The sequence below is a fragment of the Ascaphus truei genome, unplaced genomic scaffold, assembly GCF_040206685.1.
Source record: "Ascaphus truei isolate aAscTru1 unplaced genomic scaffold, aAscTru1.hap1 HAP1_SCAFFOLD_726, whole genome shotgun sequence".
In the NCBI taxonomy this organism is placed as follows: domain Eukaryota; kingdom Metazoa; phylum Chordata; class Amphibia; order Anura; family Ascaphidae; genus Ascaphus; species Ascaphus truei.
The window spans coordinates 177058-183057 of NW_027457060.1; positions in this window are offsets into that span (position 1 = coordinate 177058).

The following is a 6000-nucleotide window of genomic DNA, read 5'->3' on the forward strand; positions in this document are numbered from 1 at the left end:
GGCTGATCTATTAATCTCTTAACACGCAGGATCACCCACCCATAGATCAGTGCAATATCCTCCAATGAGAATCCATGTGCTATCCAGGTTACCCGATGGGTAAGCCGTCCCCTCCCGCCAATAGTAGCAATAAAGACTATTTTTATAGTGGGCATGTATAATGTATTTCTATATATGCGAAGTATGATTGTCAGGATTGTCAGGAATGTTGCACCATTCCTTTCCCCCCCTCTCACCCATTACCCCTCCTTTTTATTTCTGTACCCCTTCTCCTCCACCCCCACAACTGCTGGAAAAAAAACTAATAAAAACTTAAGTTGAAAAAAAAAATACTTCAATAATAATAATAATTACTTGGTTATTTAGTTAAACCCTTAGGCCAAAGCGTCGTAAGCCTGCATGCCAAACGTCAAAGTATACATTTACCACGCTCAGGAGCACTCTTTTTTTGACATAAATATATATTCATGATGTGGTGGGTGTAGGAGTTTGAGCTAGCTGGGAATGTGTGCTAATCAATATTTAAACTTAACTGTAAATACCTCTCCTGGTCCAAGCCACTGACAGCACCTTGTTCCTCTCCTCTCACAGCACAGCAGCATAAGCAGTCTCTCACACAGCTGCTAGTGCTGCCAGAAGCTGGCGAGTCCCAATTGGTAATTTTGTTACTTGTAACAAAGTAATATTTCTCACCACTTCAATAGCTTGTGCTAAGGTAATTTCTATTTGTTTTTTATTTAGTTGTAGTTAATATCACAGTCCCCACACTCTCCCCTTTCTCTCTCACATCTCCCCTCCTCCCACCTCCATCCCTCTTCTTCCCCTCCATTCCCCTCCATTATCCCCCTCACCCCTTTTCGCCCCACACCTTTCTCTCTTCCCCACAACCTCACATCTCTCTCTTCACCCCCCCTCACCCCTCTCTCCCCCCTCATCTCTCTCACTCCCCCCTTACCTCTCTCCCCCTCCTTCATGTCTCTCTTCCCCCTCCTTCACCTCTCTCTCTCCCCCCTACACCTCTCTCCCCCCTAAACCTCTCTCCCCCCGTAAACCTCTCCCCCCTAAATCTCTCTCTCCCCCACTCAGCCTTCTCTCTCCCCCCTCACCCCTCTCATCTGCTACTTTACTTCTTTCTCCTACACATGTGCATCAGCTAGTTCGGATTTATATATGAGACCCCAGTTAGGACAGATTGCAGTCATCTCAGTATTAGAGTAATACTGTACCTCTAGGACAGAACAGCGACACAACCTACAAGTTATTGTACAACTTTAAGTTACGAAATGTCGATCACTACGACCGTTCATTTCAATCTGTTTGGAAACTAAACAATAAAGGATTGGCTACAAAATGGAGAGAAAATAATAATAAATATATTACAGTTATTCATTTAAAAATAAGAAAACATTGATTAAAAAAAAGAAAAGACATTCCTATAGATGAATTAAATCTAGTTCAAATAGAAAAGGACAAACATGAAAAAAACACCCTAATTCAAACAAAATGGGCCATAAAACTTTTTACAAATTGGCTTGCAGAAAACAATAAAGATATTGATTTTGAAGAATTTAAACCCACACAACTTAATGGAAACTTATCATTAAGGCAATTTTATGCTAGTGTAAGAAAAGAAACTGGAAATCAATATATTATACAAAGCTATGTATCATTACGTGCATCTATTAACCATCATATAAATAGCCCACCATATTTAAGAAAAATAAATATAATGAATGATTCAGAGATTATTTCATCCAACAATATATTTGTATCAGTTTAAAAAAAATGAAAAAGACGTCAAATGATAAAACGAAATCCCATCCTTCTATTAGTAAAGTGGATCTAAAAAAACTAAGGAAATCACATCATATGGACATCTGTACACCAGAGGGACTATTCAATAAAGTATGGTTTGTTCCAGGTTTTTTTTTAGCTGAAGAGGCAGAGAAGGACAAAGGTAATTACCAGCAACAGCGTTTGTAATACAGAAGGATGCAGAAGGAAAAAAAGTTGCAACCCTTTCATTTAATGAGAAAACAAAAAAATCACAGTGACCCTTTTGAACCTAGTTGAAGAAATAACAGTGGAGCAATGTATGAAAATACTGAAAGTCCCAAATGCCCAATAAAAAATATTTATGTAAAATACCACAAAATGCCCAATATTTTTTTTAAAGGCCAAAAGCATGACCAGAGTGTACCTTTGACAGGAGGAGGAGGGGAGGGTCAACCGCCCCCCGCGCCGCTGCCGTCTGTGCGAGCGGGTTATCGACGTCATGAATATCTGACCTCGCCCATTCGTGCTCCCCCCGGGCTCAAACGGCCCAGCTCCCAGTCTGGCAAGAACAAGCACCTACCTCCCACGAACCGCCACCAATGGCCCTATTTAACCCCCCTTAAACTAGGGCCGTACCGCCAACCACTCCAAGACCCTCTCCAATCCCTCCTGTAACCTGATATTGAACAGGTCTATCCCCACCTCTGACATGTGTACCACATCTGCCCTCAACAACCCCCCTGCACTAGCATCGAAATCCGGGTGTCTGATCCCCCAACCCCCGCACTGCGCCACGAACTTGCCTATTACCCTTTTCACTTTTTTCCGTGCCCCATCCACCGCGCGCGTTGACCTGGCGCCCCGCCAGGCCTTCCTGTAGACAAACCAACAAATTGCACCGCCAGCCAGCGAGCGAACATCTGCGCCACGTCCCTTTTAATGGTCTCTATTTGATCGACTGACCGCACCGCCGTCACGTCATTCCCTCCCGAGTGAATGAGAAGGATCTGCGGCGGCCTCCTGTCCCTAGCTAGAACCAAGGGCCACAGTAGCAGCTGGCCCCATCGCAATCCCCTCCCGCCCCACCATAAAACCCTAGCCTGGTCGCCCAAACCGAGGTCTGCTCTGTAAGGCCTCCGTGCCGCGCGCTTCTCCGCCCAGTGTATCAATGAGTCACCGATGATCCAGACATCCATTGCCTCCGCATCTGCGGGGGGAGGGAGGGGGATGGAGAGAGAATCATACCAGCGTAACCCGTTCTGCGCCTGCCTTGGGCCTGACATAGCACCGGTACTGATGGAATCCCAACGCCCAATCCTCTGTATAACCTCCCCTGCCCGGCCAGCCCGTGCCGCCTCAGTTGCGGCCCCGATTCTGAATGAGTGAGTCCCGAATTGGGCCGCTTTCAACCCCAAGCGCTCAAGGCATACCTGGAATACTCGCGAGAACTGGTACCTGGATAATGGGACACCGTCACTTTGAACGAGTTATGGCCCATCGTTGGCGGGCCACAATTCTAAATATGCCCTAAGTGCCCCCACCGGGCAAATCCTCCTCCCTGGCACACTTTGCAGCAGTACCACCGCACCTCTGCCCGCTTGATCCGTCTTGGACCGCTGAATGAAAAGCTGCAAAGAATCTGCCCCGAGCACCACGTCCCTGGCACAGACTAGTTCCCCTATTCACAATGCCCCAAAGAACGCCAAGGTGTATGCCGCATTAAAAAGTCCCGCCTCGAATGTTGAAAAGCAGACTAGCCCTGTTAACTTAACCAGTTCCTCCCAATAACGCCGGAGTTACTGGCCTCTTGGTGTAGCTGGGTGGTGCCCCCCCTCAAAAGCCCCGCCAGGGCACTCTTGAATACAAACCTTTGGCGACGTCCATCTCTCCGCCCAACGTCAAGAAGTATGACACCCCGCTCAGTTTCCTGCTTATTGACCTCCCCGCTAACCCCCTGAGTCCCAATGCAATAACGAATCGCATCATGGTCTCGACCACCGCCGCATCTCTACCACATTCCCTTGAGAAGCACAAGTACTCCCGCCATGCAGCCGCATAAGCCTCCCACGTACCCGGAGCCACCGATGCTCACACTAGATTGATCACCGCGGGATCCCCAGTGCCCATAACTCTGTCAGGCAAGGTAAACCGTCCCTGTCCGCTTCTGGCGCCCACTTACGAAACTCCCCCATCTGCAAACGAGATAAAGAGTCGGCTATATTATTTGAGACCCCCGGCACATGGCGCGCCCGGAACGATATGTTCAATTGCAAGCATGAGAGGACGAAGCTGCGCAACAGATTCACGACCGGTGGGGAACGTGAACCAAAGTTATTCACAGCCTCAACCACTCCCATGTTGTCAGTCCAGAATACCACTTCCCTGTTTCCGAAAGACTGCCCCCACAATCGCACCGCGACCATCAATGGAAACAGTTCTAGGAACGTTAAGTTTCTAATGAGCTGAGACTCGCTGCAGTGCGCGGGCCAGCGTTCTGCGCACAATGCACCGTTGAAGTATGCCCCAAAGCCTACTGAGTCTGCCGCATCTGTGAACAGCTGCAGCTCTGCGTTCCTCGAAGGACGCCCCCGTCATAAGGTTCTCCCATTGTATGCCCCCAAGAAATCCGACCAGACCCGCGGATCGCTCGGGTGACCCGGATGAAGTGGTTAGGACGCCTGATCCCAGCGGTTGCCGCCGCCAGACGCCTCCAAAAAACCCTCTCTACCGGCATGATTCGAGCCGCAAAAAACAGATGGCCCAACAATGCTTGGAATTGACGCAGTGAGGTTTTCCTCAGACCCCCGAACTCTCGTAGGAGCTCTTTTAGGGTCGCCAGCTTATCCGGCGGAAGCCTGTATTCCATCCTCGCTGAGTGAATTTCAATCCCGAGGAAGCTGATTACTGTTGTTGGGATAACCGTTTATTCGTCGGCTAGCGGGACCCCGAACTCACGAGCCATGGCTGAAAACTCAAACAGCCATCTTGCGCACAGGTCCGATCCCGCCGGCTGTACGAACAAGAAGTAATCCAGGTAATGCATACACCCTGTGGCCTGCACCCTGCAACGCACCACCCATTCGAGAAACGTGCTAAAAGTTTCAAAGTAGAAACATGATAGTGCGCAGCCCATGGGCAGGCACAAGTCAACAAAGTACTGACCATTGAGCATGCAACCTAGCAAGTGGAAATGCTTGGGGTGCACCGGCAGCAGCCGGAAGGCGGACTTGATATCCGCCCTTGCCAGCAATGCACACCTACCCATCCAACTCTGATTGGCTCTGGTAGACCATGTGACAGAGACTTTGCTTCAGCCAATCAGAGTTGGGATTACATTCCCACGCTCTGATTGGCTACCGTACCATGTGTCGCCGGCCATCTTTGTCTTGATGACGTCATCTTAAAGGCAATTGAAGCTCAGCCATTCTTATTGAATGGCGTCATTGCCTTTAAATGACGTCATCAAAAAAAAAAAATCCCCCCCAAATCACATGGTTTTCACGGCCCAACCAGGGCCGTGGGATCCATTTGACGACAATGTGACATCATAGGTCTATAAAAGCCTATGTTGTCTCATTTTGAAGGCAGATGCCGAGGAGGAAGGACCTCCTACAGAAGAAAAAGGCAGGGCGTGGCCAAAGAAGAGAATAAGACCCCGGAAGAGAGCGGAAGAAGAATACAGATGAAGACCCCACAGACAAAATGGATTACAAATAGAAGACACAGACCCCTGGATTGTTATGGTTTATTATTTTATGTTTTTTTATTTCATGGTTTGTTATTTTATGGGTTCCTGTGCGTGGATTGGTTCGAGAGTAAGCATATTGGCGGGAGTCGGGGAGTGGGTCAACTAATGGTAAGCAAACCCCAAAAATTTTATTGTTGTAACTTTTACAGGTTTATTTTATTTTTTATGTGATTGTATTTTTTTGGGCAATATCATTTCTTGCCACTGTATGCATGTATGTATGTATGCATGTATGTCTTGATCGATATATACATACAGGGTTAGAAATTATTATTTTTGGAAATGCTTGTTTTACACTAATTAAATGTATTTTGCTATGCTTAAATGTGTGTGTAATGTAATGTTTAATTAGATAGATGTAAATGTTGGTGTTGTTTGCTGTACTTTAGGTAAGGGTGAGGCTTGCTTTTTATAGTGGATTATTTTTCATACTTATATTTTGTCTGATGGTAACTTTTTTTGTGAATGGTTTTGGT